Below are 15,167 nucleotides of genomic sequence, written 5' to 3' on the forward strand. Positions count from 1 at the left end.
ATAAGCTTTCGGTTAGTGGCCACAGCTCTTCGAGGTGCGACAAGTATTTTGCAACTATAGAGAAACGAAGAAAGATAAAAATGATTGTTGAGTATCTAATTTCTATGCTTACAACTGACTTCTTAGATTTTAAACATGGTTCTAAACATTGTTGTCAATGCAGGTGTGTAAGTAGTATGATCAAAGTTTCTCATACTCAAAAAATGGTTCAAAAGATTCGAAGCACTATGGGACTTAACATCTGAGGTCATCAGTCCCATAGACTTAGAACTACTTAAACCTAACTAACCAGGACATCACGCACATCCATGCCCGAGCCAGGATTCGAACCTGCGACCGCAGCAGCAGCGCGGTTCTGGACTGAAGCGCCTAGAACAGCACGGTCACAGGGGCCGGCAACCTCTCATACTCATCCATCTCAGACAGCTATATAAAAATTCTTAGTCTGAAACAGAGGAACAGAAAAATGTCAGTGCATTCAAAATATGAAAGGCCGTGGCAGATGTATAACGTGCCTATTCTATCTCAAAGACTAGTCATGATTATCACTTGCCAAACCAACACCTATTGGCGATGTGGCCATTTCTTCCTCAATAACACAGGGAGATTTACTGTACACTATACATCATCTGATCCAATGCATGATGTTCTGTAAGATACAGATGTCAATGTTCAGAAAACTAATTTTGTCATACTCTTGTACAAAATTCGTACGAAGTGTGAAGTGGTTCTTATTGACTACAGTGCTTCTATATAAAACATTACTGCTATATTTCGAGATTTGTATCATCACAATTAAAACATAGAGCCTCCGTATTATGGGTACTTAAAAGAAGAAGTCTCGTACTGGCACTACAGTTACCTGGTAAAGCTCGTTGGACGTTCTTACCAAATCACTTATTTCCTAATTTGTCACATAATTTAAAGCTCGTTGGACGTTCTTATCACATCATTTATTTCCTAATTTGTCACGTAATTTTTTTCAGTGATGAAGTAAGTCAGCATAACTCTGAGGTATCAGAATACCTTCTAAGTTTTTTCAACACAAATTATGTACAAAAGTCCGCCTCCGTAGCGTAGCGGTAGCGTTACAGCCTACCACGCAAGGGGCCCGGGTTAGATTCCCGGCAGGGGACTGAGTGTTGTGTGTCCTTCATCAACATTTTCATCGTCATTGACTCGCAAGTCGCCGATGTGGCGTCACCTAAAAAGGACTTGCAATACGGCGGCCGAACTCCACCGAATGGGGCCTTTCGGCCAACAATGCCATATGATCATTTCATTTTTTATGTACAAAAAGAAATACGTTGCGTTTTTTCCTTTTGATAAAGGTGAGATTTCGTACTTACTAACTTTTCCATTTCGGCTCTTTTATTTAAAAAATAAGAACTCCACCGAATGGGGCCTTTCGGCCAACAATGCCATATGATCATTTCATTTTTTATGTACAAAAAGAAATACGTTGCGTTTTTTCCTTTTGATAAAGGTGAGATTTCGTACTTACTAACTTTTCCATTTCGGCTCTTTTATTTAAAAAATAAGACAAGTGAAATGCACATGACACATAAATCTAAACTAATTTTTGGTGGCAGAGATGGCCCTGACATAAGAACAAAATCACACATTGTAATTAGTTTTGCTGAAGGTCAACGGCTACCAACGCAGGAGAGGAAGCAGAAGACGAACACACTTTGCCAGCAGTATTTCCATCATCCTTGCGACAATGGAACTACCGTTACCGCCGGCTCTGTTGTGCTAGCTGAATGATTGCTCAACATGGAAGGTTATTGGCTCGCAATGTAATGGATAGCTGCGTAAGAGAGCGCTCATTATTCAAGCACAATGGGAGTGCCGTTACCCTAATGAAGCCGCACTTCAAGCGCGAGAGGTCCGTTTACCGCTTCCGAAATTCAGGTCGGAACTGTTCTCGGTTGTAGCGCAGCCTCGTCGTATCTGGAAATTGCTGGTCAACTTAACGCAATATTTTAAGCAAACTGTCAAATTCAATACGCTAACAGTACTTCTGACTGATGTGAGGTACTGTTATTGTCGTTACTCATTCTTTACATGGCCTCAGTCAATCAAACTATACTGCTAGGCTGTTTATCATTTCTTGGAGCAACAAACATACGAAACGCTTAATAAAGTGTAGAAATACATAGATACATGTGTTAAAACATTGTGTTAAGATTACAACGATGAACAACCAAGTTCCAGTACATTCATTTTATATACTGTGGAGTAAGACGCGACTTCAGATAGCGATGTTAAGAGCAAGGGAATAAAAATAGATACGAGTATCTAATACAAAAAAGATTTAATGTGTTCTCTTCGTACGACATTCATTGGTTAATATCTCGCCACCAGTTATTCTCTGACGTAATTCGGTTCGCTATTTGTCCGTGCAGAGTTCTCGCAACTCTTTATAGACGAGAACTAAAACTACTGAAGGTAAAAAGTATAGCAATAACTGCGTTTCTAAATGAAAAACAACTGAAACTACTCACATTGAAGAAAGTGCCAGACGTCCCCTGAATTACTCGTACTATTAGTTCACGCAGAATATCTCGCGCAACGAGCAGTTCGGCGTGACTGATAAAGAGTGTCGGTCGTGATCGGAAACCATTGTTACGTTTGTTGCCGCTGACAAAATGGACACAGGAACAGATGTGGTGGACAACATACGAACAATTTTAATGTCTACTGCAGCAACAGATTCAGATCTGCAATTTAGAAACGTTAATCGACAAAATGAAATTTCCTTAAAAGAGTCAGCAATACATCAGAAATAGCATTTGTGTGTAACGTAACTCACTCTCTGCTTGCAAATAGTAGACGTATGTGCGTAAGTACATTTCATGTTACTTCATTTCTGTAGACACTGTAGACTGTACCACAGTGTTCATCGACAGCAAAATACAAGTCATATGGAAAGAAACGTGTCTCCAAAGGTTTCCAGCTGATAGACCTAATACTCTTTACAGAATTACAAATGAAACTATATGTTAATGGCTGTAACCAGTCACTTGGGTGCGATCATACACAAAGCCTACATTTTCTTCATAGTCACAGATAATCAAAAGTCAATATACCTCACAGAGAAGGAAAACTTGAAGGGAAACGGAAGTTACACGAGTGTACCAAAAGAAGAGCAGAATAACAGGACGCAGTATAGTCTCACTATAAAATATGATTTATCAGACAGGGGCAAAAGCAGTCTTTAGTGAAGCTCCATTCACTGAGAAAAAGGATCAGCAAGGCAGTCCACAGACAGTCCTATCGTCTGGAACAGCCGTCGAAAACCCTCAGTCGGCAAGAAGTTTGAGGCAAGTAAATCATCACACGTCGAACTTACCCATTATATTGCGATCCAGTAGCCTTCCCTGTGAAACAGTTGGATAGCACAACAGAGCTGCTGTAATGGTAGTTAAGAATGATGGGCATACAGGTACTCAAAGCAAACCGGAGGAATGTTGCTGGAAGGCTCTCGAATTTCCAGTTGCGTAACAGTGTTAAAATACTGCGACGTTTCGACGACTGTCATATTCTTCATTTGGCCAATATTGTAAGTGTGGCACCCAGCTGGAAGATGATGAGTACGATACTCATCGAAACGTCGGAGTAATTTAACGCTTCTACCCAGCTGGAAGCCCGAGAGCACTTCACCAGCAGTATATGCCGGGAGAGAGAAAAAAACAAAACAAGAAAGGAAACAAATATCTGTCACTCACCACACCACATTATTACCAACTTCAGCTCGTAGCTGTTGACCTCATGTCTGAGCTGCGTAGACAGTTGCTGTTGTCCTATATGTGTCGCTGATGCAAGAGACGTAGATGTCCTTAGCACTGGCAACCACTTGCTGATACCAGGTATACGAGTCTCGTCCAAGACTCCTGCAGTCTTCAGGAGAGAGCCGGGTGGACGCGATGGTGAGGACCTAGTTACGCTCGAGAGTGCTGAGAAACGGTCATTGACAATAACACGTTTATTATGCAGTAATATGGGATTGTCTTGCAAAGCGCTGCGCCACTGTGAGGTTGGCGGAGCAGTATCTCATCACCAGCGGAAGACCAGCACGCTCTCGTCTTGCAGTTCCGCGAGAACAGCGAAGCGCCGGGTGCTGACTGTTACGTCACGGGACAGACGACAATCTGTGGACTCCGACGGCCTCCAGTTCTATGTGTCGATCTCCAAAGTGCGCTTGACGTCGAAGATTCGCACTCAGAAATCAGACCCCAATTCCACAAGAAGTACTCGCTGACACACAGGCATCAGCTCGCAGTCTCCATTTCGGAGACAGGAGCCGGCAGCATCGGTGTCTGCCACAGAAACAGGATGAGCAGCTGCAGTGGGCCCCCGGTCTCTAAGGTGGATGATGGCCCGCATCCAGGTGTCACGCAGTTCAACCCTCCAGCAGATTGGCCGGGTGGTGATAGTACTCGCCTCGGGAGCAGCTAGTACTAGTAGCAGTGTCCTTCCAGTCGGACTCGTGGCTCAATAGGCGATCGATGACAAGTAGGTACGCCGAGGGTCGACCCCAATAGCCTCCCATCTCACTAGATAGCTTCAACTGACGTTTGGGCTGAGCCTATGCACTGGGCAGTCGGCAATCGGCACTCAGCAATGACACGTAAGAAGGGTGGAGTACTGATGTTTGTTATTCCCGTGTGCTCTGCGGCGGTGGGGATGGCTATGATTGCATGCTTCCAGGTTTTCCCTCGCTCTCAGCTCTCCTAGTGACTTCAGACTTCCACAACTTCACCTTTCAGAGAGAATTTTCTGATGGCTTGGCAGCTGTATGCTTATTGTTGCATTGTACTAGCCTTAATTACGACACTCTACTTTGTCACTAGTATGACAGCATCTTTCAGCTCCCGTGTCTCTCTTGCAAACGTGAGGACTCGGTTGTTCCCCCTGCTGCGATAGCTTCCGTGTTTGCCGCAACTCCCTCAGCATTTCACCCTAGCTGGCAGTCTACTGGTCCCTGACACAGGCTGTTCGGCTTCTGGGAGCTGCCACAGTAGAACTTGGACGAATTGTCTGCTGGGGATACAATCCTGGGCTGTAACACTACATTCACTTATCAGACGAAACATTAATCATTTTCAGGAGACATCACGCTAACACATTGCAACCCCCGCCTTTAGTCTTGGTAATGATCTCAGTTCGGCGAGGAAGAGAGTACATAAGTTTCTTCAAGTGCGCCTCATCCAGCTAATATGAATATATGAAGATAACAACTGTTCTTTCGGACATGTCCGAAAGAACAGATGCCATTGGTGACAGTGTGTAACTTCCCCCTCACTTATCGACCTTAATGACAGTGAAAAATTAAACCGCGTGTACCTAATGGGAAATTTGGGAAAGCAATCGTCACCGAAGTTAATCTGTCGGTAAAGAGGGAGGAAAGGGTTACATCTAAATGAAAGGAAAAATGCAAATGAAACTGGTGGAAATTAATTTTGAAAAGGGGTAAAGTTAATAAAGAAAGTAAATGTGCGGCCGTTACGTCAACAATTAACTAGCGGTAATTAGATATTTGAGATTTGGGGGAAATCACGGTCGCCAGTCCTAAGGACAATTACTATAGTAACTGAAAAAGAAAGGTTATTACACATATAATTAGCGCTAGAAGCGTGGCAACTGAAGGTTGACACGTGTAGTGTGAAAACTGAAAGTTTGTCAGAAGTAATAAATTTCGCTACACTCTGACTTAATTTAGCAAAAGAATTAATAAAACCGGAAAATCGAAAGTTAATTTAGTGACTGAAGTTAATAGTGAGCTTTCTTTCTGAAGCACATCGAAATCCAGCAGAATACGGTTAGTCTTGGACTACCTCAACAATCATTTCAAAAGCAACTTGACTCTACGCAATTTAGAAACAAGAGATTTAACTTTGAACTTGAATTAAATGATTCTGAATAATTAACAATAGTAAAATTTAGTACGTACCAAGCTGAGCTGCAGTCACAGGTAAGCTAAAATATGCTAACAAAACTCGCACTCTTAATTTGTGCTTGTGTAATCTAACTATTGTAGCCAGCTAAGCTTTAACTGCACTTGGGAACTAAAGTAATGAAATGCAATGATAGTACTTTGATGCTGGCGTCTGAATTTCAACGACACTCGGTTTCATTTCGGAAAAGGAAGGGACCCTGCTTGGTAATGCAATTGGGACAATGAGCAACAAAGGTTCATGCTGAGTTGCTGTAATTTTGCGAGGCAAATGGAACAATTTGAAAAGCTGAGGTCTGCCATACAGTTCTGAAACTTTACGTGCTTTTAGTCTTCCTTGTTAGTTGATTGAAGGTTTGAAGCCGTCGATCGAGGAGGTGGCGACGGTCACTCATTGTCGGCCGTCGCTGTTGCAGAAGCTGGATGTTGGCGCGCCTTCTTCTCGACATGGTCACCAAACGAAACGGGCTCTTGATGTGCGCCGGCTAATGCTTCCCGTCCGCGACACCGTGCCAGAAACTAACATAGCAAGTCGAGCGCAATTACATGCTGCTAAACCCCGAAAGCGCGGCAACTCGCGGGAGCGTCACACCACACACCTGCTCCACTCGCTACTCCAGCCAGACCCCAACTGCCCTGCCCGCGCTCCACGCGGCAGCGTTAACACTACCAAAGATCCTACACACTTTGATTCTTCACACGACCTATCGATGTAATCGTTCGATAGCAGTTTTCCCTAGGCAAGACCCAGCGTAAAAATACAAATAATATTTACGAAACAAACCAATTATACATCGACATATATATATATATATATACATACATATATATATATATATATATATATATATATATATATATATATATATATATATATATATATATATATATATACAAATAGTAAAACAATTACAATATATAAAGGCACAGAAAAGTCATATATTCAGGTAACAAAATAAGGAAAAAACTTACAGTACAACAGATGGAAATAGGAGGATATGCATTTCCGGCGTTACACGTGCCCCACATTGTCTGAGGATGTTCGTGTAACCTAAACAGACTCAGAAAATGTCCCAAAAAATAAACAGCGGAAATGCATATGCTCAAAACATCATCAAAATTTAGCATTCGTCTAATTAAGCATAAATCAATTTTTTGACCATAAAAATTGAGTGGAGACAGTCCTAATCTTATTCCACTCTGTCATCTTGCACAAAATAAAACAGGTTGACGACATATTAAAATTCATAGAAAGCATAGAAAATGGTTTAGCTATTCTAAAAATCTAAATTCGTAACACTATAAGAAATGGAATACTATTTGCAAAATTAATTAGAGTACATGGTCATAAAAACAGGTAGATCAAAATACGCAAATTAATTATTAATTACATAGAATACACATTTTATATAACCTTTTCATAATTATTATCTCGTCATGAGAGTCCACTTAACGCTAAACAAGAAAATAATATACAGTAGATCGACAAAAACATAAATATTGACAGCAGAATTCTTTCACATCAGCTGTCCGGGAAGAAAAACAACTCCGCCTTCCGTACTCGCAAGTACAAAGAATGCCGACAGCGGCACAAGAGCCGACAGCGACCCAAGAGCCGACAGCGGCTCCACCTTGCCAGTATTGTTGCGCCCGCCTGTGCGGCACGCTTGATCTCACTCGCCTGTGTAGCGGCATTTCCAGAACGTCCGTTTCACTGAATTCTTTAGGAAAACTCACTCCCGAGTAATCTCAAGGAGTCCCTTAATACTATCACAGTGGATAACTCAACACTGTCCATCATCACACGCATGTACTAGCCTGAAACTTAAAACAGCGTCTAAGTACATCGGCAATGACTAGTAAAACACACATTCATGAAATCTGACAGCTAGTTACAAAAGCATATTTACATTCCTTAATCTACTGTGACTCAGCTGAAAACTTAAACTAGCAGCTTGGATTTTTCAATTGGTTAAAACGTCTAATCAAAAATTAATTACTTGTTAATTACAAGTTCTTTAATGACCTCTAGGTCAGGCAACAGCATCGCAACATGGCACATCCTTAAATCTTACACTCTATATTACATACTGTACAAATTACCCATTCTGTGGTATTAATCAATCCTAGGTTGGTACAATTTCAAGTCTACAATATTCCGTATACCTAATCGTTTACCAGAGCTTGGATACTCTAAGCAATAAGCATTTGTGTGAGGTATACCAATGACTTTATATGGTCCATTATAAGCAAACTTAAATTTAGAGATTTCATGGTCTATCTCGCTCGATTTCTCATGAGCTTTTACAAGTACTAAGTCTCCGATTGCAAACTTAGCAAAACGCGCTTTAGCGTCATGACGACGTATGCGAGCATCGGCTTTTAGCTTAATTACTTCTCGCAAACGATCTTTTTTCACACCAATACTAATGTCAATCCGTGGAGGGAATTTGATTATCTCTTCCACTAAACTTTTACTTCTGTCATCCAACAGGATTTCCTCTGGAGAAAATCCCGTAGATTCATGTCTCAAGGTGTTCATAATTCTCTCAAATACTGCTACATATTTGCCCCATGCCCTATGGTTGTGATGGCAATAGGTACGGCAAAGTCGGCCTAGCTCGCGCATATACCTCTCAGCGGGATTCCCAGCCGGACAATAAGCTGAAATATGGATCACCTCGACCCCATTACTTTCCATGCCTTCATTCCACAACTTAGAAGTAAATTGTGCCCCATTGTCTGATAGAATCGCCTTGGGCTTACCAATATGAACAAAATAATCGTTCACAAACTTGCTATAGACCGCTTTGGCTGTAGCTTTCCTAATCGGGTATAGCTTGATGAACTTGGAAAAAGCTTCTAGTACTACTAAAATGTAGGCAAAGTTTCCTGATGACTTGGGCAAAGGTCCGTACAGGTCCACGCACAGTAATTCAAAGGTGTCGTTAGGCTGTCAGTAACGCGTTTTAACATGTTGTTAAAATGCACTACTTCATACAGCTTTTCCGTACATTTCTTCGGTCCACAGTGACCATACGCCAAATGGTAGTAGTCTATCATTTCCGTGACGAATTTGGTGGGCCAGCATACCCGCCAAATATTACTATCTTCACCCTTACGTATGTACAAGATATGATCGTATATCTTGTAATACTTCCTTAATTTCTCTCCTTCTGGACTCCTTTCGTCATATCGGGTTTTCACCATATTTAAACAACCATCCTCGTTCTGATGACGACGTAGATTCACAGATGTTCACTATTAATTTGCGTCTCTCAACTTCTTTAAAATAGTATAATTTGACCACTCCATCTGACTCCTCTTTCAATACATCTTGATTAGACTCGGGCAACCGCGACAGCGCATCCGCAACGCAATTGTCGGTCCCTTTTACGTAACAGATGTCATAGTTAAATTGCTGTAAATACAGCGACCACCTAGTCAGTCTTTCGTGAAGGAGTCTACAATCCTTCAGATAAGTGAGCGCCTTATGGTCCGTATGAATAATCACCTTACGGTCCCATAGGTAACCCTTGAACTTCTTGAATCCCCACACGATAGCGAGACATTCTTTCTCAGAAATCGTGTAGTTTCGCTCACTTTTTGATAAAGTTCGACTCGCGAACGCTATCGTCCGGTGTTCCTTATCCTCTCCTTTACCAACTTCTTGGAACAGTTCTACCCCCACCCCGTAATTCGACGAATCCGTTCCCAGATGGAAGGGTAGCGATAAATCAGGATGAAATAGTATGTTAGATCTTAACAACTCGTCTTTTAATTTCTCGAAAGCGGCCTGACACCCGTCAGTCCACACAAACGGAACATTTTTGCGTAAGAGGTTATTCAAATTTTCATCATTAAACACTTGTCCTTTTACGAATTTACAGTAAAATCCTGTGAGCCCTAGAAAACTTTTTAACTGTTTCCTAGACTTGGGTGGAGGACAATTCCTTATTGCCTCTAGTTTCTCTGGGTCCTTCGTAATACCAGCAGTGGTAATTACATGCCCTAAAAATTTCAGTTCCTGCTTTACAAATTCGCATTTCTTTAGCTTTAGAGTCATTCCGCCACGGCGCAATGCTCTAAAAACTTCATCTAACAGGTCACAATGGTCATGCCAAGTGGCATTGGCCAACAATAGGTCGTCAACATATACAGTTAACCTTGAACTCAAAGCCGATCCTAGCACTTTATCTAGGGCCCTGATGAATACGGACACAGATATATTAAGTCCAAACGGCAGTACTCTATACTGATAACACCTGCCCGCAAACAAGAAGGCAAGGTATGGCCTAGATTCTTCTTCGAGTTCTATTTGCCAGTAACTAGCCGTCAGATCGAGGCTAGTCATGAACTTAACGTCATGAAAACGTTGCAAAATCTCCTCCATACTCTCTGGTCTGTCTGTTTCACGTTGAACGACCCTATTCAACGTGCGTGCGTCAATCACAATACGCACACTACCATCCCGTTTTGCTACAATGACCAAACCGTTATTGTATGGACTCGTACTTCTTTCAATCACTCCCCATTCGATCATCTTATCTATCTCCCGTTGCACTGCTTCCTTTTTGGACAGCGGTATAGCATACGGTCTCACGAAGAATGGTTCGTGCGGAATTACATGCAACTTGCATTTATACCCTTCCACAAGTCCCGGTTTGTCTGAAAACACACTCTTATTCCTCATTATCACTTCATACAGGCCTCGTCTTTGTTCGTGTGTTACGTTTGACACACCGTCTACAATACTTTCCAATGCAGTTTCTACACTATTGTCAATGCCGAGATTCCTCACATTACAGTAGTTCAAATTCATACCTACATCAATATCATTCAGCCAGTTAACAATGTGTATAGGCTGGTATTGCCTATGCACACCGTCTCCTGCCTCGTCAAAGCTAACTACTATTGTTTTATCTTGTGACGTACATGTCAAAGTTTTGCTTTCGCAATTAATCACTGCACAGTACTTTAATAGCCAATCTAACCCGATAATTACTTCCGTAGTTAAGTCTGGCACGACGACAAACTCTTGCTCAAATCGTGCCCCACATATCTCGAAGTTGACAAAAATCTGTTTTGTGACCGGTTTACTGGCCTTCCCAGTAGCACCGATAATTTTCACTCCTGTTACTGGCATAACTACGATACCAGGTCTGTCTTTCAGTAACTCAAATATTTTCCCAGATACAGCACTCAATTCTGCACCGGTGTCAATCAACACGTTTATTTGTAGGTCGTGCATATTAGCAGACACTACTATCTGTCTACACTTGTCCTCGACTGTTTCTTTATTTTCCCACAGTAAATCCTCGTCTATATCCAGGTCATTCCAGAAAAAACCATCCGGCTTTGATCCTAAATCCGGTTTATCTGGCGGCCTTTTCAGCCTCTGTTCACATACAGTCTTAATTTCAACACGTTTGTCCTGAGGCTTAGTCTGTAGCTTCGCCTCCAATACCGAAACCTTTTCCTCTAACTCGTCAAATAGTGAGTGTTGCCCTGCTATCATTTCAGTAATTGTCACCTTCGTTGATTCCACTTTGGCCAGATTTATATCATCCGCCAATCTACCTGGAGGAATGTGCCCAGTAGTCTCTGCAATTACTTCCGCTAGATCTGCGCAACCCACACTGCTATCGTCTGACCGTATAATGTCAGCTCTAACCTCATACACGCTGTAATCCACATGCTTTTCTACCAATCGTGTCCGGCTATCACTAAAATTTTCGTAATCTTTCTCCTCAATACTTTCGCAATGTTTAAACTGGAGTTTTGCGTCGGATGGGTCGGCTACTTCTACCACTGTAACTTTCGGTAAAGTCTGCCGGTTAGGGCCAGAACTTTCCGTTACTACTTCAACATCCAACTCCTGCGGGACGAAACACGACGAATCTTGCTCGTGCTCCCCATTAACATCAACTATTTCTAGTAAAGTCTGCCGGTTAGGGCCAGAACTTCCTATCACTTCACAAATACTATCTTTCTGTGGGACGAAACGCGGCAAATCCTGCCCGCGCTCCCCATAAACGCTTCTCCCATACAGACCCCTATAATCTCTTAGTTCGTCGTATAAGCGACCGAACTGCCTTAACCAGACCTCATCCCTCTCTGCATCCCCTCGCTCGATGACGGACGTTTTATCCGACATCTGATCTTCTCTCAACACTTGCGAATCATTCTTAAACTCAATCTCCAGTTCCGCTGTGGGTATTACAGCTACCACTTTATAATCGATTTCCGGAACACTACTTAAATTGTTCTCACTGACAGTGAATGTACTTCCCACTGCCGTGTATACAGCTGATTTACTACTTGTGGGCGCACTCCTTTCTCCTAACACTGGCACACTCTCCCGCCGTTGATTATTCCACACGGAATTTTCATAACGACGACACCTGGGTTTTCTACTGTTATTGGGCCGCCAAAATTTCTCCACGCCCGGTCGGCCCCTCACCGGCGCGGCTAATGGTTTCCCTGTCTCGTCCCAGCAGATACGCTCCCCGGATGCTGCTGAGGCGGCTGATCACACACTCTGGCGTTATTACTATTCTGCGAAGCCCGTATCACGCTAGTATGATACTGGTTTCCGTCATTCCTGTTATTATTTGCAGTGTATCGATTGTCATTACGGCCCGAACCACTATTGTTATTGCTGCCAAGATTGCGGTATGCATTATTCCCATAGTTATGATTGTTGTGGTTGCTGTGGTACCCGTTGTTGTTACCACGGCCTCTACCAGTATCGCGATTATTGCGCCAATTGTCCTCGTCCTCAACTCTTTCCAGGAAATGATTGATTGTCCTGTAATTGCTTCCTACGTAGCGTTTTGTATGATCTGGAAGCTTCTTGTAGAGTTCCCAGACTATTTCGGATTCCGTGCGGCGATCACGCAAATATTCCAACTTGCGGATCCAGCCCTCACAAAACTCCTTCATCGAGCCGCGCGAATTCGCATCGAAAGGCCTCGATACGACAAATTCGCGCCAGACACTTTGCTGTTTTTGCTCTGACCAGTATTCAGCCAGAAACAAATTTTTAAACTCGTCAAAGGTCAGGTTCGTAATGTTGAGGTTTAAGCCCCAACGCTTGGCATCACCCGCCAACACATCAATAACCGCATTAATTTTTCTCTCATTAGTCCATGATCTGGGTAAAACTCTTTCACAGTTTTTAATGAAATCCGTCGCGTGTATACCGCCTTTTTTCAAGGGGTCGAACCGCTCCTCTTTCGTCAACAATTCCGAACTATGTGCACAGATTGGCACATAGCTCTGTTTTTCTTCAAGTTTCTTTTCTAATTCCGACACTCTCGTAATCACTTGGCAAGTGGTTGTCGCAAGCGTTTCCACTTCCCTCTTTTTCTCTTCGCAGGTATTAGCCTGCTTCCTCACTTTGGTATCTACTTCGGATACTAAAACCTTTAAAGTTTCCACCTTCTGTTGATCGTCTTTTCTCACTAATTGAATTTGTTCCGTCACCTTATTCTCGATGATCGGAGCAACTGCGTCTCCTACACTTTTCTCGATTCTGCTAATTTCGGAATTAAAACGCGTATTTATGCTCGCAATTTCCGCCTGAACGCCTATCATTTCCTGTTTAAGATTACCGATTTCGGTATTAATCACAACAATATCTTCTTTGATTTTATCAACTTTTGTGTTAACAACTCCAACATTGTTGTTAACAACATTAATAGCTTTGTTCTGATTGTCTAGCTTCCTGTTAATTTTTCCAGACTGAGCTTTAATTTCTGCCGATTGAGTTTCTATCTTGCTAGACTGAGCCTTGATTTCGTTAATCAAAACATTCAATAAATCAGTTAAATTCCCGGAAACTACCGGTTTTACTTCCGTAGCGGCTTCCTCTTTAATTGTCCCCCCGTATTCGTCATCAAGGGATTCCGATTTGATTTTCACTTCCGATTCCGAAACATTTTCTAATGTTTGGAATTCCATTTCTGCTCTTTGTTGCGTCTCGGCGGTCGCGTCTTTCATGCTAGCCGCCTGCCCCTGAACAATGGGTACCGCGGTGCGTGTTTCCCACTGTTCGACCGATTGTTCCGTACCCAAGTCTACCAAATTTTGGTAATTGTTGCCTTCACTCATTTTAATAATTTTCAATATAAATAACAAATCTCAAATCTAATTAGGATTCCTCAGACTAATATCCTCGCTGACGTATCGACCATTTCGTAACCAGTACTTTGTTACGAGATTTGCACAATGCAAAATTCGTGTCCAGAACAACCTCAAATATGAAGATTGTCCTGTCACCAGGTCGCCACGTGTAACCTCCCCCTCACTTATCGACCTTAATGACAGTGAAAAATTAAACCGCGTGTACCTAATGGGAAATTTGGGAAAGCAATCGTCACCGAAGTTAATCTGTCGGTAAAGAGGGAGGAAAGGGTTACATCTAAATGAAAGGAAAAATGCAAATGAAACTGGTGGAAATTAATTTTGAAAAGGGGTAAAGTTAATAAAGAAAGTAAATGTGCGGCCGTTACGTCAACAATTAACTAGCGGTAATTAGATATTTGAGATTTGGGGGAAATCACGGTCGCCAGTCCTAAGGACAATTACTATAGTAACTGAAAAAGAAAGGTTATTACACATATAATTAGCGCTAGAAGCGTGGCAACTGAAGGTTGACACGTGTAGTGTGAAAACTGAAAGTTTGTCAGAAGTAATAAATTTCGCTACACTCTGACTTAATTTAGCAAAAGAATTAATAAAACCGGAAAATCGAAAGTTAATTTAGTGACTGAAGTTAATAGTGAGCTTTCTTTCTGAAGCACATCGAAATCCAGCAGAATACGGTTAGTCTTGGACTACCTCAACAATCATTTCAAAAGCAACTTGACTCTACGCAATTTAGAAACAAGAGATTTAACTTTGAACTTGAATTAAATGATTCTGAATAATTAACAATAGTAAAATTTAGTACGTACCAAGCTGAGCTGCAGTCACAGGTAAGCTAAAATATGCTAACAAAACTCGCACTCTTAATTTGTGCTTGTGTAATCTAACTATTGTAGCCAGCTAAGCTTTAACTGCACTTGGGAACTAAAGTAATGAAATGCAATGATAGTACTTTGATGCTGGCGTCTGAATTTCAACGACACTCGGTTTCATTTCGGAAAAGGAAGGGACCCTGCTTGGTAATGCAATTGGGACAATGAGCAACAAAGGTTCATGC

The sequence above is a fragment of the Schistocerca nitens genome, chromosome 4, assembly GCF_023898315.1.
Source record: "Schistocerca nitens isolate TAMUIC-IGC-003100 chromosome 4, iqSchNite1.1, whole genome shotgun sequence".
In the NCBI taxonomy this organism is placed as follows: Eukaryota; Metazoa; Arthropoda; class Insecta; order Orthoptera; family Acrididae; genus Schistocerca; species Schistocerca nitens.